Here is a 26,746-nt window from a genome sequence, read left to right as displayed (position 1 = left end):
AATAACATGTGAGATGGGGCTGGGAGTGGGCAGGGAAAAGATGCATCATTCACTTTCATCGAGGTCACACTGCCCTTCTCTGCTCTTTTCAGAGAAAAGCTTTTCTTTATACATGCACGCCACACTCACTCACACATGCACACTCCCTGCAAGAAGCCATCAGAGCATTTTGGTCATCTATAGGCCACTCAGCTTCTTCAGAGTTGAGTAAGATTAAAAAAGCCTGACATCTCCAATATTCCTCAGCAACGGTTTATGTACCTGCATAAGCAGATGAAAAAAGGGCTTGGAGATGTATTAAAAAACATGCATGTATATGATGGATGGGGAGAGAGAGAGCACGCAAGAATCTGATACAGATTAATGGCTCTCTGTATTTTTGGAGTCTTTTTGTTTCAGGCCTATAGTTGTGGTGCATTGGAAGGGTTCTGGAATTTTAGAACACAAAGTAGCAGTTTTAAATAATGAGAGAAGATTCCACATGGAACGCTCATCTGGCTGTGGCAGCCTGTGACTGAATGAGAGAAAAGTGCCCTAGAAGCTATTCATTACGAATTCACTGGAAGCTCTCAAACGAGGCTGGCAGAAGCTGAAATTGAAGTGGTCTCTGACCTAATTTTCTTCTGCATGAAACATCTGCATCAAGGCTCTCTTTGATGTATTCCACTTGGCTCTGTCTACGGGATTGTATCACATGGACTCGGTGTTGCCTCCTTATTGAAAGACATTTCCAGCCTTTGCAAGGTAATGCGATGTTACTGTTACCCAAGCTAATCACTCAATGTGCTCCTAAAATAGAAACAATAGCAGTTCAGAGACAATGTTGTCTGCTGGCTGTTCCTGCAGCTTGGGCTCCTGGTTTTCCAACTGAAATCTGTGGCATTTGCCTCCTGTAATTCCAAAACAAAGGAGAGGGAGAAGAAGGGCAAAGCTATGCAAGATAATGTTGAAGGACCAGCAGCATTATGTGTGAGAAGCTTCATCTTATTTGGTCCTTCAAGCCATTGGGTAGGATTTTGGCACCATTTAAACCACACAGAGCAATACCATAAGAGGTCTGCCTTAAGAAAGAAAAAAAATCTCTTTATTTGGATGTTGCTTTTATTCCAAATTCTGATTGACACCCTCCGCTGAGAGAGAGAGAGAGAGAGAGAGAGAGAGAGAGAGAGAGATGTGTGTACTGAATGTTGAGTGTTTTGTGATTCTTTAGTGATCTATGAACTACTTTTAAAAATTGTCTTTCCCCTCTTAAGCTCTCCCAACCTAGGTGGAATGCAAGAGTGAATTTTAAAAGGAATAATGATAATAATCTTTTTTAAAAGCAACTGTAATGAGGCATCTTCTTTATCCTGGCAGAATAGCTCTTGCCTTTCTCCATAAAGGTTTGCTGCACCGTCTTCGTTAATGGTGTGCTGCTGTTCCCCACCATCCCAGCATTATGTGAATAACGGTGGTGTCTTTTGTGTCCCACCCCCTGAAGAAGAAACCTTTGAAATTCTAAATGACTGTGCTGCAGGTTTTAATGTCTGCTTCTGAGAAAGAATTGAGAAATGCGCACTCACTGAGCAAGATGCAGCATGCCTTTGAAAAGCCTTTCCGCCTGACTCCTCTGTCCCACGAATTTAGATGAATATACATTCTTGTAGATGCCCCCTAGTTCTCGTTATGCCAGGAGAGAATTACAGATGTGATCAACAGCCTCCTTTTGCCCAAATATTGATACTCCCATGGACAAATATGTAGTCATTCCTTTCCTTTCTGTGCTTTCTAATCAAACAAAGCAATCAGATATGAAGCATTTGGGGGCAGTAGAATCTCTGAGGTCGGTGGTGATCTGGTTCTCCAACAAGAAGAGACTATGGGTGCACATTGACCTGCTTGTTATGAACCTTCACAGAAGACCCAGGGAAGGTGTTAAGAGTTGGGGCCACGATGTGGGCATCTTTAATCATCCTCAAGAATTAAAGCAGGTATTCCCCTCCTCCAGGATGTCTTCACTCATTATCCTCATTGTACTGGAGCCTTTCAGGTATGCAACATGACAGAACAACCGTGTTCTCCTCAATCAAAGCACTGAGAATTGTGTATGGTCTGTCTTCTCTAACAGCCTGCGCTGTCTGGAAGGCAGACACTATTTCTTATCTTTGCAGTCACAATGTCCACCACGAATAGCCGGACCAACTCATCTGAATTTGCCCAGCACTTTTCTGGTTTTAGCACAGAAAGTCCAGTGTCCTGGAATTTCCCCTCATTACTGGACAAACCACTGGGTACATATTAAGTGCTCAGTAAATGTGTTAAATGAATTAATATGAAAAATATTGGCCGGGCGCGGTGGCTCACACCCGAAATCCCAGCACTTTGGGAGGCCAAGGCAGGAGGATCACCTGAGGTCAGGAGTTTGAGGCCAGCCTGGCCAACATGGCGAAACCCTGTCTCTACTAAAAATACAAAATTAGCCGTGCATGGTGGCGCATGACTATAATTCCAGCTACTCGGGAGGCTGAGGCAGGAGAATTGCTTGAACCAGGGAGTTGGAGGTTGCAGTGAGCCGAGATCGCACCACTGCACTCCAGCCTGGTGACAGAGCAAGACTCTGTCTAAAATAAATAAATAAATAAATAAAAATATTATATCACCTTTATCCTGTGAATAATAAACTCTAGTGTTAGTTTTAAGAAACCTTCATTACCCATGTTGTCTCTCCAGCCATAAGGTTCAAACCTCAACAGAGCCCAGATCTCCCAGTTGTCACACTCACTCAACAAGCAACAGACCTGCTAAGTCCTACAGTCACAGACTCAGAGTCCTGGACTAAGAAGAGAACTTGATGCTGCCTGATGCAAAATGCTGTTCTACATTCTGACTTCCTTGAGTATTATAAACAAAAAGGAGTTATCTTATCACAAAGGCATGAGTGATAAGGTACAGGGGTGTGAAGAGACAGGAGAGAGAAAGAGACTGTGAAAAGAAGAGGAGAGAAGAAAGACAAAACTCAGATCACTTTTGCTCAGGTCTTTTGGGGATCCAAGGCTTAACACAGCTTGCAAGGCCTCCGTTTTTCTGTCCCAGCCCTGCTTTCTGCTCTGATCTCCAATCATTGCTCCCACGCTCAGTGATTCCTGCTCCAGCCACAGAAGCCTCCCTGCTACTCCTCCAACTGAGAAGCAGGCTACTTCTTGGTCCTTGTACTAAGTACTCCCTGAGTTGGAATATTTTTCCCCGAGATAGCCATGGAACTTGCACCCTGTATTCATTCAGTCCCTGGCTCAGAGCGCCTTACCTTAATACCCTGTAAACATGAGCCCTGTCCATCTCTGTTCATCCTCTGACCCTGCTTTAATTGTCTTCAGAGCCCTTATCACCAGCAGATACATTATAGATTTGTTTATTTTCTATCTAGAGCAATACTAATAGAACATTTTATGGTAGAGGCAACACTCTATATCTGCACTTTTCAGTACAGCAGCTAGTAGACGTATGGTGGCCACAAAAGTACTTAAAACTCAAGTATTTGAGTACTTGAGATCACCTAGTGAAATTGATGAAATGCATTTTTAATTTTAAAACTTTTCTTAATTTAATTTAAATTTACATAGCCACATGTAGCTAGTGGCTACCATTTGGACCTTGTGGTTATAGATGAATCTTGAAAGCAGTTTTTTTCTACTTTGCTTTTTGACATACTTCTTATGAGCAGTTCCTGGTATATAAAGGGCTTTCAATAAATTTTTTAAATAAACTTATGATTCTAGGCATGAAACAGGCATCTGTGGCTGGGGAACAACCCAAGGAGTCAGACTAATTCTGGATTCCAATCAACCCACGTCATGAGAGGACCCTTCAGACATAGAGTCATCAAAGGGATGTTCTCTGGCCAAATTTCATCATCTCCCTAAACCTCATTTTCTTATGTGTTCAATAGGAATATTTACTTACAGTATCTAAGAGATCTATCAGTGACTTGATGTTCAACACACTTAGTTCTGTAGTGACACCAAAATCCTATGTGTGAGCACATGGCTATACATATAGGAAAGCACTCCGAAGAATGCTAATTTGTGATATTCTTGCCAGTGATTACTATTTTGGAGGAGGGGGATAATTTATTTGCATTATAAAATAATTCTTTGCCTAACAAAAGAACCTATAACAGGATTCTCTCAAAATAGCTAACTCCATGATGCATTTCAATTAAGAATATATTCTGACAAGTCCAGGGTCCTTGCAATTTATTGCACAATGCAAGGCTTACCTGTATTTTCAAGAATGCATGAGGATGTTCCTTTGACTTGCCTGTGTTCTCATAACATCTCTTTTTCTAGGATTTGGTTTGACTTATTAGTTGCAATCTTGGAAGGGTATAGCATTCATTCCTTTTATTGGTTCGACAAGTATTTATTAAATTCAGTGTAGTGCCAACCACTCTTCTTGACACAGGGAATACGTTCACATAATGAAAAATTGAAAAAGATAATCCACGTAAAGCTTTTAAAATAGTACCCAACGCACACTAAGCATTCCATAAATATTAGTTGTTGTTTTTCTTGCTGGTGTTATTATATAGAACTTACAGTCTAGTGGAGGTAAGCGACAAAAAGCAAACATACATATGATCAGAATTATCTCTAATACAAAGTGCTATGGCAAATATAAAACAAGTTATAACCTGTAGCCTTAGGAACAGCACCTGAGATCTGAACCCAGATGGTCCTGGGTTCAGCCATTGGGTAGTGAGATTTCTGACTCCAATTACAAAAGTAGTAACATTACATTTCTGGAATTTTGTTGAGTCTGCCTCCTGCGGGCTTTTATAAAAGTGTAGTCAGACCACTTAAAAGAACAGAGAGCTATGATTTCATCTTGCTAGATGAACTATTTTTTAACCTACCAGCTAATAAATATGGTATATTAGTAAATGTCTATAGACATGGCCTAAAAAAAAAAATCAGCTAAATTAAGTGATCAAGAGTTCCTGGAGCAGAAGCCACTTTACATCAGTCAAGGAAGGCTGCTCGTAGGAGGAGGTGCTCTCTCAATAGGAGGAGCCAGATCCAGTCGGAAGGGGCACAGGGTAAATTCCATGTAGGAGCATTTACTGAGTAACTGCTTGGTGCAAACATAACACCGACGGCAATGGAAAGACAAGAAGGAGGGGAAGACAAGTATCTGCCTTCAAGAACGTTACAGTTTGCAGAAGAGTTGAAATGAGTCCACTAATGCTAAAGAAGGTAGAGGCTGTAGGAGAAAGCCTGAAAACACTGAGCTGGAATGGAGAAAGGATCTCGCTTCCCCATCTCACTTGGCTGCCTACTTTTTTTCATCTTGCTGCTTCTTCTCCCTTCCCCCTGCAACAATGCCAGAGTTTGCCCTTAGCCTCCCCAAGGACAATAGAGAAGCAGCCCTTGATGAGGCTGGAGGATCCTCCTGTCTGCCTCCCAGCACACACTTGCCTTGCTTTGACTTTGCTCTATGGAAAATAAATCACAGACACTCAATTCCCAGTCACCGTCCCCAGGGAGCTGAGACCTCACCTCCTCCCTGGAGCCTGCCTGTAACAGGGGATTGTCAGGTACAAAGAGAAAACCTTCAGAGACCCACACCCCATTTGGAGAGCGAAGAGGGTCAATGGGAATAATTGCTAGCAGTTGAATGTGAGCGATTGTAGAGGGATTGGAAGGAAAAGGTTTCAGGAAGGGAAGAAAGAAAAGAAGGGGGGAAAAAAGCCCTCACCCCCCCACCCCCCCAACCTCCATAGTCTGTGCACAGAGAACTGCATGGTGGTCTGGGTCCTTGTAGAACATTTGTGTGCCGGACAATAGCACAGCCTGGCTTCAGATCATCAGCTGCTGTTTTCTGGTTAGCTCTCCCTTTATGTGAGTGCACAATGCAAGCCTTCAGTCACAGTGACTCTTGAGAAATACATCTGGTTTTTTCTTTCAGACGCTCTGAAAAGGTCAGCCTGTTCGTTTCTTCGACGCGAGACACCACAGATTTTTTTTCTCCCTCTGAACTGGAAAGACAGACCTACACCTTTTCTTGCCTCCTGGTACATAATTAGACATGGTGCGGCTCTAGAAGCCAGCTAGCCCATCCTCGGCACTGTTTCAGAGACGTGTCGCCCAGCTTCGTGGCTGCCGAACTTCTGCTCTGATCACAAAGGCTCCAAACAGTCCTTCTTCCCCAGCCCAACACCCTGGGGTTCTCTGCTTGTTGTTTTGTTAATTATGACAATGACTCCCCACAGCCTGCTACCCAAACATGGTTCATGACCGATGATGCTGTCCCTGGCAGAGGGAAGACTTGAGAATTTCTGGAGAAAAAAAAAAAAACACAAAAACAAAAACCCAACAATAACAACAACAAAACCCCACATTTTAATCATTTTCACTCCAGTGATGGTAAAGATTCTTCAGGCACACTGTAACATAATAATAAATGTGCCCATGAGGAAAGAATGATCAGCAGCTGGTGTCTGACAAATTATCTCATTCCAGACAGGCAAACAGTCCACAGTGGGGAGAGGCTGGAGCCTGAAGAGGCAATTTGGCACACGATTGGGGTTTACCTCTCAGATGATGGAGGTTCAAATGGCCCACTGCGTCTGGGCCTGGGCCTCCGAGGTTTTCTCTGGCTCTCCTATTCTCCCATCACCTCCCGGAGCGCCTGACAGCCATAGAAAGAGGGATTATTCTCTGGGCTTAGCCAGCCCACCTCTTGCCCCTCCTCCAGGGCACTCATATTCCAGCCATAAGAAGCAATTACAGTCCACTCCCCGCCAGGAGTCGTGCTCTTTCATGCGTGGTACGTGCTGTTTCCTCGCCTCATAATGCCGTGGCGCCCAAAGCGCACTCCTATTCTGTGTTCAAAACCCACCTAGATTCCTTCTCTCCTTTTGCTAACGAGTGTTAGTCACTCTCTCTTCCGGAAGCTTCTAGCACCTTTTCTTAGTACTTTTATTACCCCACTTTGTAGCTATTTGTTTTCTATGGACTTTCTGATGGCAGCTACCATGTGTTTCTAATGAACCTTGAGTGTAAGGTACAATCCTGAGTGTTTTTCTTCTATTAGCTTGTTTAATCCTCCTGACGCGAACAGGGAGGAACTCTTCCCATTTTACCATGAGGAAACTGAGGATTAATTTATTTTGCACCACGGCCCCCACATGATCCCTGAAGCGGTGAGGTGGAGGTAGAAAAGCACAACTTCACCTCTGCTCCTGTCTCCTAGCAGCTGGTGGGGCTTACTGGCTTCTCAAGGTTCATCCCCATGTAACATGAAACACCCTGTACCTGCTTTGCCGGATGGCTGTTATGAGGTTTCAAGGTAATATGCTTTGTCTATGTTGTTCTTATCATAGGCCTTGTCTGTGACTTTATTTTTGATAACTATTTTTAATGTCAGTTTCCTTCCAGAATGGAAACTCCAGGAGGGTAAGGACATTGCCTGCCTTGTTTGCACCTATAGTCTCAGTTACTAGAACACTGCTTGTCACCTGTAGGAGCTCCACACATTTTTTTTTAATTGAGATAGTCTTGCTCTGTCACCTGGGTTGGGGTGCAGTGGTGCCATCTCAGCTCACTTCAACCTCCGCCTCCGAGGTTCAAGCAATTCTCCTGCCTCAGCCTTCCGAGTAGCTGGGATTACAGGCATGTGCCACCACGCCCGGCTAATTTTTGTATTTTTAGTAGAGACAGGGTTTCACCATGTTGGCCAGGCTGGTCTCAAACTCCTGACTTCAAGTGATCATTTGCCTCGGCCTCCCAAAGTGCTGGGATTACAGGTGTGAGCCACTAGGCCCAGCCAGTGCTTCATACATTTTTTGATGAATGAATTGAGCAATATTAAGATAATAACACAGTCTTATTTTTAACCTGGGTCCCAACACAGCCCACATCCTGTAAAATAAAGCTCTGGGATAAGATAGCACACACTGAGAGCTAAAAACATTTTAGCAATTATTCCTTGGGTTTCTGACTTAGAGGAACCAACCCAAAGCCCTCCTGAGTATTATTTCCCCTGCTCAGAGTTCCTGTTGGTATGAGCAGTAACATCACATAGCATTCCCATCATTGTGGGAGAAAATTGAAGTTGCTGGCATCTGTCTCTTAACATAGCCTTTTAGAAGTGGGTCTAAGAAGTGGCTATTCGGCAGCTATGACTTGCATCTCTACTATGTGTGCTAGGCAATTACAGAAAGTGAGAAAATTGTCCCGTGTGTGAGTATGTAGACCATGTCTCACCCATCCAATCTCCATGTGAGCACAATACAATTATCCTCATTTTACAGATAAGTAAAACTAAGTCTCAGAATGACTATACAACCTGCCCGAGATCTCACAGCTTTCAAGGCAGAGATCGGAAACTCAATTGCCTGTAATACAAATAAGAAACTTGAATGCTAAGGTCAGAACATGTTATGAATTCTGTGAAAAACTGTCCAATGGGCCTGGCATGGTGACTCATGCCTGTAATCCCAGTGTTTTGGGAAGCTGAGGCAGGCAGATCCCTTGAGCCTAGGAGTTGGAGACCAGCCTGGGCAACATGGCAAAAACCTGTCTCTACAAAAAAAAAAAAAAAAAATTTTTTTTTTTAAATTAGGCGGCTGTGGTGGCACATGCCTGTAGTTCCTGCTACTCAGGAGGCTGAGGTGAGAGGATTGTGTGAGCCCTGAAGGCTCAGTGAGTTGTAATCGTACCACTGCACTCCAGCCTGGGTGACAGAATGAGAACCTATCTCATAAACAAACAAACAAACAGACAAAAAAAACCCCTATGAAATGGAAAGTTGGCAAATCTCAGTAACTTATGTTGATGAGCATAATTAGAAAACCTTATGTTTGTATCTGTGCCTTTGAAAAACAGAACAAAGAAGAAAAATAATAGGTTGTAGACATCTTCAATGGTCAATACAAACAAGGGTTTGCTCATAGTTGAATCAGGCAACTGTAATACATATGCTTACAGCAAGTACCTAGAGATGGGGACTAGCCCCCACCTGGAGTATTCCCCCTGTTAAACCTATAAGGAAAATATATATCTCGGTTGAGTATCTCTAGAGAGAATCTAAAAGAATTTAATCTCTTACGTTGTATCTCACAGTTGAGAGCTAAGATCTGGCTTTTCGGTTTCATTCTGTAATAGCTTCCTTTAGTTTGTGTTTATGTTAGACATATAAAAGACTCACAGTCATCTATTCTCTCCCAGGTTTAAAAATGGCCACATTTTCTACTCTCATATTGCAATTTGGAAACAGTGAAGACTAAAGACCAAGAAGAGAATAGTTTCTGGTATTAGATTGCTTGATTAGTTTAAAACAAATATTATTATATTTTTAACTAAAAACCCAAGGGAACTCATCTTGGTCTATAGCCACAATCACTGTAAATAGTAACTCTAGGACACAGAAGGAGTAGTTGAAATCCTCACTAAATCCCCTCTATGGGAGTAAACCGCACTTACATGGTTACCCTGATGGCTTGATGTGTGCATTTCCTTTTGGAATGCTGGGTTTGCAAAGATCTTATTTAAATTCTGACTCTTTTTTACACTGGGTCTTGAAAAATTGGGATTTCTTTTAACTGGACAGGAATGTTAATAGGCCCTGAAGCATCTCTTGCTTAGATGGGCCTGGTTGAAGCCACATTCTGTAAGAGGGACAGCTCACTTTTTTCAGACACTCCGGTCTGTGGAATTTTATCTGAGGTAGAACCAAGTTGAGATGGAGAGCCATGGGAATACCCGAAGAGAGTCCTTAAAGTGGAGCTTAATGAAGCCTGCAAAAGGATTCACTGAGCATCACAGAAGGCCTGGTCTGTGCACAACTAATTAGTTTGTTAAGTATAACCTGTTGTATTCAATGTACGCAGTGCCTTATGTGATACACAGATAACAATGGGTTTTTCATGAGAACTTTCCATTCTTCCTCTAAAACTAAAAATATCCTTAGACAAAGATGGCAAAAGAGGAAAAAGTCTCTGGCTGGCCTGGCCTGGATTTCCCACATACAACTTCCTCACCAAGTGGTTGTTTCTGTTACCATGGGCTACTAACATTGGCCTGTTTCCTCTGGTTCCAACTACAGTTGCTCAAAGTTCACTTGGAGTATCTAGATTTCATCAACAATAATCTTAAGACACTTTTCTCCCTCAAATACTCTCCAATGTTGTCTAGACTGGGTATATTGATTATTATTCTGGATAGGATTTCTCTTTCTGTTTGCTCCTAATTACAACTCTGAAACTAATCTAGTTCTGTTCTATAGAAATATAATGAGAACTGCAAATATAAACCACATACGTATTTCAAATTTTCTAGTAGCTACATTAAAAAGAAAGGTAAAATTAATAATATATTTTGTGGAACTATATATAGTATCAAACATATTATATCAGTATGTAATCAATACACAAAAATCATTAATGGGATGTTTTACATTCTTTTTTCCCTGTCAGACTAAGTTTCCAAAATCTGGTGTATATTTCATACTTACAGCACATCCGAATCTGGACTGGTCACATTACATGTGCCCAAAAGCCACATGTCACTAGTGGCTACCAAATTGAACAGCACAGCACAAATCTGTTCTAGGGGCCTTGGGTTCTCACCAACTGCTTGTGGTAACAGAGAGATTTTCATGTTGCTCACATTTCAGTGGGATATATAACTTCCTGATTCGGATCAACCTGAAAATAACTCCCCACGTGCCCACCAAGGAGATGCCCCATGACAATGCCTGTCGATTAAACTCCACAGCTTTGTTCACCCCAACTTCCTTGCATTATTCTTGTTTAATCACTGCATTTGTAATTGCCGTGTTGAAGACAGTAATGCAAAAAGTATTTCCAATTTCATAGCTTTGACTGCATCATATTGTGTTGTTGTTGTTTGTTTTTACTTAAGTAGGGTGAGAATGTCAGGATAAAAGGTTTCTTTTACTTTACTGTTTCACTTCACTATTTTCTTTTCCTCTTTCTTTGTTTCCTGTGTGTTGAAGATGTTGTCACCTTCCTTATTCCATGGTTTATGGAGTTTCATGCCTTCTCTTCTTTCTGGAGGTCTTTGCATGCAGAATGTCGAGTAGATCATGTCTGAGGTCCCTTTCAGCCCCTCTGGAGCCTGCTTCCTGTCCACAAGTAGGGTAAGAGAAGAGAGGCTAGACAGGGACTCAGGGCTGAAGGCAGCGATGTGAGGAGTGCCAGGGGGTAGAAAGCAGGGATAGGGAAGCATGATAGGGGTAGGAGGAGAAGGGAAGACAGACAGAAAGGAGTCAAGTATGTGTAAAGCATAGAAAATGGCTGGCGATTACATAGAGAAGGGTATTCTAAAGCTGGTGGGACGATCAAAATATACAAATTGTAAAGGTTAAGTGAAATGTTTATTTTATTCCTTTCTCCTCTTCAGTCAGCCTGACTGAATACGATTAACAGGCACACTGCGCTAGCTGCATACTAAAATTAGGTGTTAGTTCGACTTCTCACTCACAGCATTAATGCACAGAGGGCTCTTACACATAAATGCCTTTCTCACCAGGCTCAGGCACCTCACATCCTTCCTCAAAGTTGTACGTTAAAAAGGAAACATGGAGCTTTTGTTCAGTTGGCCTGCCTGTGTCAGTCAGTGCCTTGTGCTGGAGAGAAAAACATAGCAGAGTGGAGCATCGGACCTGATTGAGGTCAAATCCTGGCTCAACAACATCCTAGCATTGCAACCTTGGGCAAGAATATTTACCTCACTTAGGCACAGCTTTCTTATCTACTCAAGGGACATACACATTTCTCTTTTACCTACCTTACAAGGATTTGGGAGAAAATTAATAAGATAATGCATAGGGAAGTATTTAAAATTTCTTAAATCTTACACAAAAGGACTAATGTAATTGTGTCTATGTTGACCATTATGTCTAAACATTTGCCAGGTTGCTCCCAGTTTACAAATAGAGCAAGAAAGACCCAGACAAGTAACACTGGCTCACTCAGTATATCCCAGAAACCAGGGATAAAAGATGAAAACCTAGTCCACTGCCTTCAGCCACAGCCTGTGTTCTTCAACCATGTTGCCTTTTTGAGAAAAATATTCCTCACCTCAACTCCATTCAAATATAATGTCTGTTCAGCCATCAAGAGAGAAAAGACCAAAGGTATTTTTCAGAATTTTTTAAAAAAACTGTCTTTAATAACTCTTTGAAAGATTGATGTCGAAATCATTTTCTTTCTGAAATTTCTTTTTCTCCATCATTTATATATATTATTTTGTGCCTACTTATAAAAGCTGAGATACATGGAATTTTTAGCCTAATGATAATTGAAACATGTGTCCTTGGGTTTTTTTCCCTTTGTTAAGTATACTCACACCAAAAATATATGAGTTTTTCACTTGTTCAACAGTCTCACAAATAAACACTTGTTAATGAATTAGTTTTCAGAAACAATTTATTTTCAATTCCCCGATAGCTTACATATACAAAGCCAATGACCAAGTTTATGTTCACATTCACTGTGTACAAAAAAAGCAGCTAATACTGCTTAAATATGTGTTCCTTGTATTAATACTTGATCTCATTAGGTGACATGCAGTAATGACAACATCACCGAGCTTCAGAGCTGGTTCAAGCCCCAGAAATGCTTCCAGCTAAGACCTTAGGCTTATCCCATTCCCCCTTGAACCTCAGTTTCATCATCAGTAAAGTGGAAATAATATCACACCTGTGTCACACAATTCTTGGGAGAAATAAAAGACCTACTTTTTATGGAACAGTTTTATGAAATTCAAAGTCTTGTAGAAAATTTATTTTTTCTCGGTGTAATTCTTTCAAGCAATAGCTATATGGTGGCAAGAATATTCAATCTGTGCTGTGCTGTTCCCCAAGGGTCATGTTTCCATTGTGTTGATTACTGATAAGGAAGGATAAAAGCCTATGACATGAAAGAGGGTGGGAATCTGAGAGGGTGGAACAATCATCCTAAGAAATATGGCCTGTAATTCTTGGAATTAAAGGACCTTAGAGATTATCTAGTCTAGCTCCTAATTTCTCAGTTAAGAAAACAGGACAGGTGGTGTGGAAAAGATGGGCCTTATTTTCAGCAGTGCAAGAATAAAGACCAAACCAAAACCATAGAAAAAGCTTTATTTTCTGCAGCTAGCTATTTCACTGCACTGTGCTGTCTCATTTATAAGGACCAAATATCACATTCTCTGGGTGATGGCAGGGCACCCGTGGATGATGCAGCCTTGGAGAAGTCACTCAGGGACTCTCAGAAATAGAAGGGTGATATAGTTTGGACATGTGTCCCCTCTAAATCTCATGTCAAGTTGTAATCTGCAATGTTGGAGATGGGAAGTGAATGGCTCATGGGGATGGATTTCTTATGAATGGTTTAGCATCATCCTCTTGATGCTGTCCTCGCAATAGTGAGTTCTCGTAAGATCTGGTTGTTTAAAAGTGTGTGGCAGGCCGGGCACGGTGGCTCACACCTGTAATCCTGGCACTTTGGGAGGCCAAGGTGGGAAGATCATGAGGTCAGGAGATCAAGACCCATCCTGGCTAACACGGTGAAACCCCATCTCTACTAAAAAAAAAAAAAAAAAAAAAAATTAGCCCGTCGTGGTGGCATCTGCCTGTAGTCCCAGCTACTCAGGCGGCTAGGGCAGGAGAATCGCTTGAACCCAGGAGGCAGAGGCTGCAGTGAGCTGAGATCGCACCACTGTGCTCCAGCCTGGGCGACAAAGTAAGACTACGTAGTAAAAAAAAAAAAAAAAAAAAAAAAAAAAAAAAAGTGTGTGGCATCTCCCCATCTCTCTCTTCCTCCTATTTTCGCCATGTGACGTGCCTGCTCCTGTTGTACTTCCCACCATGAGTAAAAGCTCCTCAAGCATTGAGGCCTTTCCAGAAGCCAAGCAAATGCTGGTACCGTGTTTCCTCTGCGGCCTGGAGAACCGTGAGCCGATCAAACCTCTTTTCTTGATAAATTATCCAGTCTCTGGTATTTGTTTATAGCAATGTGAGTACTATACAACTGGCTCTGTAATCAAACCTGTTACACTGACTCTCTTACAAAATCCCCACCAAGTGTCCACTATCCTCTCTATACCTCTGGCGATGGCACACTCAGTGCCCATCTAGACCATCCTGACCTCATTTTCAAACACATTTTTTTAATAAGAATGGATACATGTTTGCTGTTGGCCTCTGTCTACCCTCTCTCCTACTGGTCTGAGACCCAGGCTGCTAGGATAGATTCATCCAGCCAATATATTCACACCTGCCAGGGTATATTGGGGATACCCTGGAAAGCGAAACAAATGGCAAGCCTGTGAAAAGGGACAAGCATCAAATAAGTCATTGCAGAATTAGTTACTTCATTGAAGTTGTAATGGGAGTTCTAAAAGAAAAGAACTAGATGCCATACATGAATGTAACAAAGGGATCAAACATAGGCTTGGGGTCAGAAGAGAGTTCCCCAAGAATGTGGTAATCGAGCAGACCTTGGTCCAGTGAAGTTAGATGAGTGTGAAAAAGGAGTTCCAAGCTAAGAAAACTGCTGCTGTGAAGGCCTTAAAGGAAAAGAGCCCAGAGAGTTCTGGGCAAGGAAGGAAGGCCAATGCGGATGGAGCAGAGTGCAGAAGGTGGGGTGGGGAGAGAGGTCAGGAAATCTACCCCACACATCACTCAAACACTTTACAAGGACTTGCTTCTTTGTTTTTCAAGTTTGTCTATAATCCCCTTAAGCAGGTTGCCTGAAAAGAGCATAAGGGTTATGAACACCAACTGTATTTCAGACTGCGTAGATACAAATTCTGGCTCCATGAATTGCTAGCTGTGAGACTTTAAAGTAGTTCTGTATTTTTCTCTGGATCTTCACCTATAACTGGTCCTAATAGTAGTACTCACTCCCAGTGTCTTGAGAATTAAATTAGTTCATATACACAAAGTTTCTAGAACAGCGTCTGGCATGTAAGTGTTGCCTAAGACCTACTTATTACTATAATGGGGCAATGGCCTGACTCCTATTTTTCTCTAGCTTTTTAGTCTATGTCAATTCAGGTTCTCTGGGAAGCAGACAGACTGGGTAGGGAGAGCTTCTGGTGCAATACCCATCTGAGGAAGTCTTGGAGGACCCACTGAGAAGCTCTAGAACAGATTCCCTGAGCAGAAAAAGTCAGGTTCTAGTAATGCTGCCATGTTTAGTATGCTGAACATAAACATGAAATTTAAAAGTTGAAGTTTGAAAGCTGGTTTTACCAGAGGTTATGGTTTGAATGTTTATGTACCCTTAAAATTCACATGTTGAAATCTTGGCCTCCAAGGTGATGGTATTAGGAGGTGAAGCTTTGTGGATGGTGATTAGGAATGGGATTAGGGCTCTTGGGTCTTGGGCCTAAGGGAATGTGTTTCTCCTTTTCATTATGTGAGGACACAGCAAAAAGTTGCCATCTATGAGCCAGAAAATGGGTCTTTGCCAGACCTCAAATCTGCCTATGTTTTTATTATGGAATTTCCAGCACCTAGAACTATGAGAAATAAATTTCTGTTGTTTATGAGGTACCCAGTCTATAATATTTTATTATAGCAGCCCAAAGGGAGTAAGACAGAGTCCGAGGAGTGCACATATCACTGTTATAGCTTCTCACTCATTAAGTAGCTCCCCCAGCTCCCTGACCCTCCTTTGAATCTCCCAGACTCTCAGCCGAATTACACTGTCTACTGTCCCCTGGCCCTCCTGGTCTATTTGCTTTGAATAATCCCAAAACCATTCCCCCATACTGATCCATGGAAAAATTCTCTTTCAGAAAACTGGTCCCTAGTGCCAAAAAGGTTAGGGACCACTGTTGAAAGCCTTTTTCACACCTAGCAAAGCTAAGTTATCATTATGTATTTAGCTATGTATAGCTATGTGTGTGTTTACATGTGCACATGTATGCATGTTTAATATAAGCAAAGGTATTTTGGGTAAATAATGGTTTACCATGGTTTGGGTATGTTTGGGTAAATAATGATTTTCAAGTCAACTGAAAGGGATATTTGTGTGTGTGCATGTATGTGTGTGAGAGAGAATAAATAGCATATTGACAAAGTCACCTGGGCCAAATCACGGAATACCTTATAAGCAGTGTGAGCCATTGGATAATATTTCATATGCAATGATGGAATGGAGAGTCAATGGCTTTATTCATGATCCAAGAACTAGGGTCATGAGAAGGCAACCAGGACCAGAGTAGGGAGATCATGAGAAAATCCCAAAGCCGCAGTCCACAGTGGGGCCCAGACCTTAAGAACCAAGAAACTTGTCCTAAAGACACAGAAACAGAAATGGAGCCTTGTGTTAGGCTTGATCCTGTCAACAATGGGGAATCAGTGAAGGCACTAGAGAGTGATGGTCACATATATGATGGAGAAAGATCCCAGTGAGAATGAACCTAGAGAGAATGGGGAAGGGAGAAGCTGACTCTGGGAGACCAGCTTGGCATTTATAGTAACAATCAATGCTGGAGGAAGATGACAATCTTTGAAGAAACATAATGAGTTCATTATAGGACAAACTATACAAGATTCATTAGAGTGTGAGTGAATTGTAGGACTTGCTGAAATGCTGACTTCAAAGGACTGGGAGATGGAAAAAGAGAGGGTGGAATCAGGGAGGAAGGAGGAAGCAAATGACCAAAGAGAGGAGTGTCAAAATGCAGAAATGTTTGATCTCTTCAACATGATGGAGAAGATGAGTGAAGTTTGCACTGAAAAAAAGCAAGATTTTGAATTGCGTTGGTCCCTGGTGATCATTGATAGAGCAATTTTATAGAAGGTGGTGGGGCCAGACCATATTGTGGGTGGATGATGCATTAGTGGGAGGTAAGGATGTGAAAGCAGATACATGATGTGGAGCACAGTGGAAACCATGGCTAGGCTTTGATTTCCTCCAGTCATGTTTGCTTAACCTTTTCTAGTCTTCTTCATACTTTCTAACAGTTTCACTACATCCTGAATTTTCTCTACAATCATTTGTCATGTTGTCCTTTGATATATGGTCTTTATTCTATCTTTGCTACAGACCTTTTTACTCCTGGACTCCTTCTCTCTTGAGATCCTCTATAGGTTTACAGTCAGAGCTGCCTGTTTGATTGTTGCTTCACCTTCTCTTTCCACTTTCCCTGCTCCAAGTGGCATGTTGTAGAAACATAGCTAGTCATTCTCTGAAATTCTTAAATCAGCTTTTCCAAAGTCCAGGGACATACCTTGAGTTTCATCAGCCACACACATAACCTTACTTTCAGAAGACTTCCTGCTAGCATTCCTGAGAATGTCTGTCATGCAGAACGAGTGGGGTCTTGCCTATGTCCCTTTGCTAGTTAATCTTTATACAAGAGTATATAAAGATACCTATATATCAAACCTGCACGTTGTGCATATGTACCCTAGAACTTAAAGTATAATAATAAAAAAATAAATAAAAAAGAAATAATTAACAAAAGATACATTTGTGGCAATTATCATGTTAAAATCAGCATATAAAATAACATTAAATCTGTAGACCACATAGGGATGACAGGTCATTCCAGTCTGTGAATGCCTATCTTGTTCGACCATGGATGCTCAGAAAGAGAAAAGTCTCCTCCCTTCCTTTCTCCACTTGCAATGTCTCTGAAATTAGTACTGCTCACACAATCCCAAAAAACTCATAGAACTCTTTCTTGCTGGGAACACAAGCTCTGCATGCTACTTCAGGTCTCACTAAGATTTTTGCTACATGCCAACCTCTAGTCTATAGCATATGCTTAGTATTAAAGTGGATAATGTAACAAAAACTTGGACCCACTCACAGAGAACTACCATACTTTTTATTTGCTTATTACTTCTTGCTTAGTCATTATTTCTCCAATCTGATAACAAATGTATTAGGTTGGTGCAAAAGTAATTGCAGTTCTTGCCATTGAAAGTCATGGCAAAACCCACAAGTTACTTTTTTGCACCAATATAATACAATTACCAGGATTAGCTGGATGACCAGATTCCTCATCTAGAATGGCATGGTAGCTTTCTCCCAAGTCTCTTATGTGAGTATATCCTGTGTTGATCAAGATATAAAATGCAGTTTGATAAGGATGCCAAGACATTTAAAAATAAAAGAATAGTCTTTTAAACAAATGCTCCTGGATAAACTGGATATCTGCATGCAGAAGAATAAAGTTGGACTCCTATATCACACCATGTACTGTGCAAAAATTAACTCCAAATGGGCAAAAGACCTAAATGTAAAGGCTAAAGCTATAAAACTCTTAGAAGAAAATATGAGAGTTAATCTTCATGACCTTGAATTAAGCAAGTCTTATTAGGTATGATATCAAAAGCACAAGCAACTGAAGAAAAAAATAAAGTGGACTTTATCAAAATGAAAAATATTTCTGCTTTAAAGAACACCATCAAGTATGTGAAAAGACAATTCACAGATTAGAAGATTTTTGCAAATCATATATCTGAAAGGATAGTTGTATCTACAATATAGAAAGAAGTCTTAGAACTCAATAATAAAAACAAAAGCCCTATTAAAAAATTGACAAAAGATTCCAATAGACATTTCTCCAATGAAGATATACAAATAGATAATAAGCCACATGTAAAAATGTTCATCATTAGCCATTAAGGAAATGCAAATCAAAGCTACAGATAAATACAACTTCATACCCATTAGGATGGCTTTAATTTAAATGACAGACAGGAACAAGCATTGAAGATGAGTAGAAACTGGAATCCTCTTACATCACTGATGAGAATGCAAAAAGATGTGGCTGCTTTGAAAAGCAGTCTGGTAGTTTCTCAAAAGGTTAAACGTAGAGTTGCCATACAACTCAGCAATTCAACTCATAGGTATACACCCAAGATAAATAAAAAACATATGTTCACACAAAAAGCTGTACACAAATGGTTATAGAAGCATTATTCACAATAGGCAAAGAGTGGAAATAATCCAAATGTCCTTCAACTGATAAATGGATAATCAAATTGTGATATATTTTATTCAGCCATACAAAGAGATGAAGTGCTGATACCTGCTACAATATGGATAAGCCTTGAAAATACTATGCTAAGTGAAAAAATCAGACAGAGAAAAAAAAACATGCAATGTGTGATTCTACTGATACAAATCTCCAGAATAGGGAAATCCATAAAGACAAATTAGTTTTTGTTTAGGGCAGAGATGAGGAGCTTAGAGAGTGATAGCTAAAAGCTATGGGCTTTTTTTTTTTTATGGGGGAGGGTGTGGTGAGGAAAAAAATGTTCTGAAACTAGATAGAGCTGATAGTTGCACAACTGTATTATTAATACGCTAAAAACACTGAATTGTAAATTTTAAAATGATGAGTTTCACATATCATTCATCTGTTATGTCGATTACACCTCAATTTTAAAATGTTAAAGTGGAGGAAAAGAAAGGGGAAGAGAAGCAAGAGGGGAGAGGAGGGGGAAGGACAGGAAGAATAAGAAGGAGAAGAGGGAGGAATTAGAGGAAGAAAAAGAGGAGAAGGAGGAGAAGGAGGAGGAGGAGAAGAAGTAGTAAAGTGAGCAGGACAATAACTAACAATTTTGCAGAAAAAGTTCCAGGAGGCAAGTTAGCTACTTTGCCAGTAAAGATTAGGTTCATTAAAACTCCAGATTTGACAGATCCTTTCAACCTACCAACAGGTAGCAGGGGATATCTTATGCTGTCCCCATCAGGTGTAACATCATTACTAACGTATTAACATTGAGCTTTTGAACCATAGATGCTGTACATTACATTTGGACAGATACTCCATGTGCCCAAGACCAGGTGATGTGTGCTGCACAGATTTTTTAAAATTATAATTCAAATCTGGAAAGGATTTTAAAGATTGTTATAATCATGATCAATTAATAACAACTAAATTTGATACAGTATAAAATAAATATTTGTTTGATGGGGATGGCCTCTATCTCTCTCTTTGAATTTCTCTAACCTTGAATTTTATCTGTCTTGTGGCCCTTATTTCACCCTATCTTGTTGTATGCTGTTTTCATGTCTGTATTATCTCACTGATAGATTATCAATTCTTTAGTGCAGTATCATCTCTGTAACCCTCATGCCTAGCACAGGGCTAGCCAACAGTATCCTGGACTCAGTTGATGTTTGTTGGTAAATGAATCAATGAACCTCTAATTCCATTTGGAACTGGACAGAGTACATATATAAGGGAATTTTCTCAAAATAATTTCAACTTTCATTTTAGATTCAGAGCAGGTTTGTTACATGGGTATATTGCATGCTGCTGAGGTTTGGGATATGAATGATCCTGTCACCTAGATAGTGAGCATAGTATCCAACAGTTCATTTTTAAAACCTTGCCCCACTCCCTCCCCCCCCTATTAGTTCTAACAGTGTCTATTGTTGCCATCTTTATATCCATGAGGACCCAATATTTAGTTCCCACTTATAAATGAGAACATGTAGTATTTGTTTTTCTGCTCCTGCATTAATTTGCTTGGAATAATGGTCTCTAGCTCCATCCATGTTGCTCCAAAGGATATAATCTTGTTCTTTTTAATGACTGCGTAGTATTCCATGGTATATATGTATATTCTGTTTATCCAATACACAATTGCTGGGCACCTAGGTTGATTTCATGTCTTTGATATTGTGAGTAATGCTGTGATAAACGTACACATGCATATGTCTTTTTGGTAGAAAAATTTGTTTTCTTTTTGATACACATATAAGGGATTTTAAAAAATAATATAAGAATGTTGTTATATTAGGGGTAGAAGGACTATTGCCTATACCCACTCCCCAGATTAGGCTCAGTTTCCCCAGTGACACAGCCTCCAACTCTATCCTATGTTGAAATGACTTCTATTAATGTTTTTGAGCAGCCATTTCATGATGTACAACTGGAACATGGTTCCCCTTTATAACACTAGTTAGATTTTGGGAATTGTAGAAAACTTTGGCTGGGGTTAGCATTTAACTATCTGGGAGCAGTTGCGTTCTTTTATAGATGTTCTTTGAAATATAGATGAATCCAAAATTCAGAATGCAGATCAGTAATTTTCTTTCTGGATCTCCTGTGGCCACCTCAAGAGCGCCCCTTATGAGGCCACTACAAACCCCAGTGTCAGAGCTCTTCCTGGTTCCGAAGAGCAGGCACTTTCAAGGGAGTCCTGTGGGGAGTGAGTTGTTCAAGGGGAAAGCAAGGCATTGTTCAGGATTTAAAGAGCCCCAGAGATCTGTGAAGACCTTCTGCTACTGATGTCTTCATAGGCTTTGGTACGATTTGCTTTCTCATCCCATAGCAGCTGGAAAATATTTTCAGAAATTTTGTTTCAATACAAAATTTTTATTTAGATTTTGTTTTTTTGAAGAAGGGAATTCAGAATTTTGTGAAAGATTTAAAATATATGCAATGTGTTTTTGATATCTTTAGACTTTTAATGCCTATTAAGTTTTAGAAATAATTGTGGCTTTGACAGAATTTGGTTTACTCATAATTTATCACATTTGATGCTTTTCTTTAATTACAATAATATATGCAACCATCTTCAGGCTTATAAAGTGCTTTTTCAGTCTGCCCTCATCACAAGATGGCTAGGAACCTCATTTTATGGATGAAAACATTGAGCTTAAGAGAGGTACAGTGATGTGCCAAGCTCACACAGGTAGTAGCAGAACCAAGACTTCAAAGTCAGGCATCAGGCTCTAGATTTTATCTTTTTCAGCACCTCACCTTATCCTATTCATATTCAGATATGCGAAGACTAGACCTCAGAGGAAGTCAAACAGAATTTGAGGGCATATAGTCCAAAATTAACATGGACAGAAAAAAGTAAGCCAAGCCTCAAGATATAGACAAGATGCATCTTATGGGTTTTAGTCTCTCTCTTTTTGATTCAGAATCACATCTCCTTTCTTATCACAATGCAGATGTTAGGTTTTCCCCAGACTGAATTTACAGATAATAAGAACCCCAGCTCTTAGGTCTGGGATTCAGACAAACATTCTCCCAAGGCAAAGGTTCAGTGCCTTACGTACTGGTATAAATGGAAATGCTATAACATTCCCGTATGCAAACAACTTGCCAAAACAGTGTAGTGTTTCAAAAGCCATGTACTGAATGGAGACAAGATTTCTGTACAAGCTGTGGGAGCAGGGTGAATTTATGAAGCAGAAAGTATGGGCTGAGGAAGAGATCAGCCCAGTAACAGTTTACTGGCCTTGCCGTTCTCTTAAGAGGCACTAATGGTAGTGGACTGGTGCAATGGAAGTAAACCCAGCTTCATTTAAAGCAGTAGCATGAAATTGGTTGCAATAAAATTATGCATTAAGTGTGCATTATGTTTAATAAGACTGGATTGCACTTCCCATGTTTACTCTGTGACTATTGAGGCTGATCCAATTTTCTAAAGTTCTCCAATTGGTTCACGATCGAGTTTTCGGCCAGAAGGTCAAATTTCCCTTGCTGTTATTATATGTCTCTATTACTTTACTATGGCATTTACACTTTATATTCATTACTTTTTTTCTGTCTCCTGAACCTTCCCCATTCCAAAATGTTCCCTGTAGATGGCCGGTTTGACACAAATTAGAACAACCTTGATAGCTGTCAACTGGAGACTATCTGAGAACAAAAGGACATTATTGCAAACCAGCACTGGAGGTAATTTCATGTGCTTTCTCTGAAGACTTCTTAATGGCCTTTGAGAAATAACACAATTCAGATCTGCAACCAGGAGGCAGGGTAGATGTTGGACAGCATGGGAAACATGTGACTTGGACTTTAGATCCTACCATCTAGAGGTTAGGAGTATTACCATTAGAAAATAGAAATATCTATTTTTCATTTCACACATATTAATTAATTCATCTAATTAGAAACACTCATTGGGAACCTACTATGTGCCAGATAGTATGAATGTGGTGAGGATACACCAATGAATAAGACATGGTCCTGTTGTAATTTTATAGTATAATAGGGATGGGAAGTAGGGATGTTGATACATTAAAATATACTTTCAATTCACTGAGATATATGAAATAGCAGAGGAAGAATTTAGAAAGTATAATTAGTATTTCTGGTGGAGAATAGACAACCTTTGCAGAAAAGGTGAAAGAGCTTTCTAAAGAAAAAAAAAGAAAGAACAGAAGGAATAAAAGGCATTCCAGGCGGAGAGAATGGCATATGCAAGACATGGAGGTGTGAAAGAGGATGATATATTTAGGAAATCACAAGTAGATCACTGGGGGCCATAAATGGTATGGGGACTAGAGTGGAATATGAAATGGCAGGAAATGAGGCCAGAGTGTGAGGATTGCTCAACATAAATCTGTCAGGGGTTTAGACATTATCCCATAGTCATGAAGGCATCAACGAAAAATTCTCCCAAACAAAGAATTTTAATCTTTTACTTCTACAGCTTGGTTCAAGTAGGGTGAAGAATAAATAGGACCCCTTTGAAACATCTTTCTGAAAGAATACATTGAGGGAAGTGTAAAACAATGCATCGGTATACATATGTGTATGTATGTGAATAAACATATATATCATACATACATATATGCATATCACATACTGTATTATGTATATAGTGTGCATACCTATTATATGCATATAACATATATGCATATGTATCTGTATAGATAGATAGATATGGCAATACTTTCTTGTAACCTTTTACAATAGTCATGGACTTTAGCCATGTTGAATTAACGTGCATCATTCTTACACTTACTTATCATTGTAAGCAACTCTGAAAGAAGATAAAAGTACATGAAGAAATCGTTTGCAGGCACTGGACAAAAAAGAGTGCAAAGCTATAATCTTGAGAGCAGGAAACACACAGGTAAGCTCCACATTCATATTGTGTTCCTACATGAGAATATTTTAAAATATTTCATATAAGTAGACCCCAAACTGAAAGCATCAGTATCCCTAGAGAAAGGAAACAGAGATCAGAATTCAGACTGCTGTGGCAGCTAGAATTTATAAAGCAAGGTACTAGAAATAAGAGAACTGTACCAAAAAGACCTCCAGAAATTTCCATTGAATCTCTTTAAGTCTTTGCCCAAATACTAATCTGTATGTGAATATGGCAAGATTTGGTTGGGCACAGTGGCTCACACCTGTAATCCCAGCACTTTGGGAGTCCGAGGTGGGCGGATCACCTAAGGTCAGGCGTTTGAGATCTGCCTGACCAACATAGTGAAACCCATCTCTACTAAAAAAAAAAAAAAAAAATACAAAGATCAGCGAGGCATGGTGGCCCGTGCCTGTAATCCCAGCTACTCAGGAGGCTGAGGCAGGAGAATCACTTGAACTTGGGAGGCGGAGGTTGCAGTAAGCCCAGATTGTGCCACTGCACTCCAGCCTGGGTGACAGAGTTTTGCAAAAAAAAAAAAAAAAAGCAAGATTCAACAAAGACTGGCATGGAATAACTACACGTAAACTGTCAGCTGATGAGCGATCACAGAGGTCACACAGTACAAACGGAGATCAGATTTCCAGAGTAGATTGTCCTCAGTGAACACCTCTGCCATGAATGTAAGTCTTCAGAAAAGATACGTGTTGGGGGCAGTGCTACTACTTTAATCATGGAGTAAGGATTAATTGAAAGCCTGATGCATCTGAACTAACATCAAGCCTTGACAAGACCAAGCTGATCTGCTTGTGTGTGAATTAGCTGAATTGCAGACAGACACACAGACACACAGACACACAGACACACACACACACACACACACACACAGAGGGAGAGAGAAAGAGAAGGAGGGAGGAAGGGAGGGAGGGAGAGGCTGATAGAAGCTTTAAAGGGAAACAGCAAAACCCAGACTGTCAACAATGTAGGAACCACAAAATCTAAATAATCAAAACTTACCAGCCATGTAGAGGATCAAGAAGATATAAACCATAAAGGAAGGGAGGGGAAAAGTAAACAGAAAAAGAAAATAGACTACACATATATTGGATTGAGTAGATATGGACTTTAAAGTAGCTAGAATAAATGTACTCAAAGCTGTAAAGTACAAGATGAGCATGATGAATAAACAGATGAGGAACCTCAGCCAATCAAAATAATAATTTTTTTAAAGGGAGCTAAAGGAAAATAAAATTCTAGAAATAAAGAATACAGTATCTGTAATTAAAATCTAATTGAAAAGTTTACTGAATGACCTTCATAACTTATTAAATACTACAGAAGGAAAGATCAGCAAGCTTGATGAGAGATTAATAGAAAACATCCAAACTGAATAACTGAGAGTGAAAAATACTTTAAAAAATGGATCCTCTGTAATCTGTGGGAAAATATCAAGTGGATTCTTATTGTAAGTATACTTGGAGTCTTAGAAGAATCTAAGGGAAGAAAAATAAATTTTTTTAAATGGCCAAAAATTTTACAAAAGCAAATGAAAATATCAACCACAGATCCAGGAGATTCAGTGAATACCTGGAAGAATAAACACACACACAACAAACATACCTAGGACAAAATAGTCAAATTTCTGAAAATCAAAGATAAATAAAAATCTTAACAGCAATGAGAATAAAATAACATTATTTAGAAGGTAACAATGATAAGATTCACTGGTGACTTCACATCAGAAATAATACAAGCCAGAAAATAAGAAAAAGGTATATTTAAACTACTAAAAGTAAAACAGAACAAAACCTACTAATCTAGAATTAGATATGCTTCAAAAATAAAGATGAGATAAAGACATCTTCAGGTAAGTTAGAGCTAGGAAAATATGGTGCCAGTTGGTATGCACTACAAAAAAAAATGTTAAAAAGATTTCAAGCTAATGCCAAATTGAAATGCAAACCTACAAGAAGAAATGAAAAGCATTGTAAATGATAAATATGTCGATAAATACAAAACACTACTTTTTCTTTGAATTGCTTTAAGATACTTTTTAAAAGAAAGATAATTGGTGGCTCAAGGCTATAATCCCAGCACTTTGGGAGGCCAAGGCACATGGATCACCTGAGGTCAGGATTTCGAGACCAGCCTGGCCAACATGGTGAAACCCCATCTCTACTAAAAATACAAAAAATTAGCTGGGCGTAGTAGCAGGTGCCTGTAATCCCAGCTGCTCGGGAGGCTGAGGCAGGAGAATCGCTTGAACCTGGGAGGCGAGGTTGAAGTGAGCAGAGATCACACCACTGCGCTCCAGCCTGAGTGACAGAGTGAGACTCTGTCTCAAAAAAAAAAGAAAGAAAGAAAGAAAGAAAGATGACAGTGTATTGTGGGTTTTAACACATATGTAGATGTAAAAGATATGACAACAGTAGCAGAAATGATGGAATGGTAAATGTAATTATATTTATTACAAGTTTCTTATGTTTCTGTGAAATGATAAAAAATTATTTTAAATGGGTATAAATAAAAGGCAATAAATTAAGTATGATAGACATCTGAAAAATATTCAAATATTTGGGAATTCAACACACTTCATAAACAAGCCATGAGTCAAAGATGTCACAAGGGAAATGAGAAAGTATATTGTACTGAATGATATGAAAAACACAACTTACCAACATTTGCAGAATAGAGATAAAGCATTGCTTAGAGGGAAATGTATAGCTTTAAATGAATACATTATAAAATATAAAAAGTTGATAATTAAAGCTCTAGAATTTCATTCTAAGAAACTCAAAGAAAGAGAGAAAATTAAAGCGAGTGAAAGAATGAAATAATAAAGAAAAATGGAAATCCACGAAATAGGAGATGGTTAAATAATAGAGAAAAT

At 39.8% G+C, this 26,746-nt stretch overlaps 1 long non-coding RNA gene across 2 annotated transcripts in view; it reads left to right on the top strand.

The window, feature by feature from the left end:
• Positions 1-485: 485 nt before the first annotated feature.
• Positions 486-26,746, top strand: part of LOC738655 (uncharacterized) — a 63,759-nt gene continuing 37,498 nt past the window's right edge. Inside the window, exons 1-3 of one of the 2 annotated variants that reach the window (XR_682360.4) lie at positions 486-744; positions 22,565-22,658; positions 23,744-23,841. This is a non-coding gene — a long non-coding RNA (uncharacterized LOC738655). The remainder of the gene's footprint in view (positions 745-22,564; positions 22,659-23,743; positions 23,842-26,746) is intronic. The other variant, XR_001720943.3, reaches the window with a different exon arrangement.

Source organism: Pan troglodytes, chromosome 11 (genome assembly GCF_028858775.2).
Source record: "Pan troglodytes isolate AG18354 chromosome 11, NHGRI_mPanTro3-v2.0_pri, whole genome shotgun sequence".
NCBI classification, from domain to species: Eukaryota; Metazoa; Chordata; class Mammalia; order Primates; family Hominidae; genus Pan; species Pan troglodytes.
The sequence above is the reverse complement of the archived record's forward strand: the minus strand, read 5'-3'. Positions and strand labels throughout refer to the sequence as shown.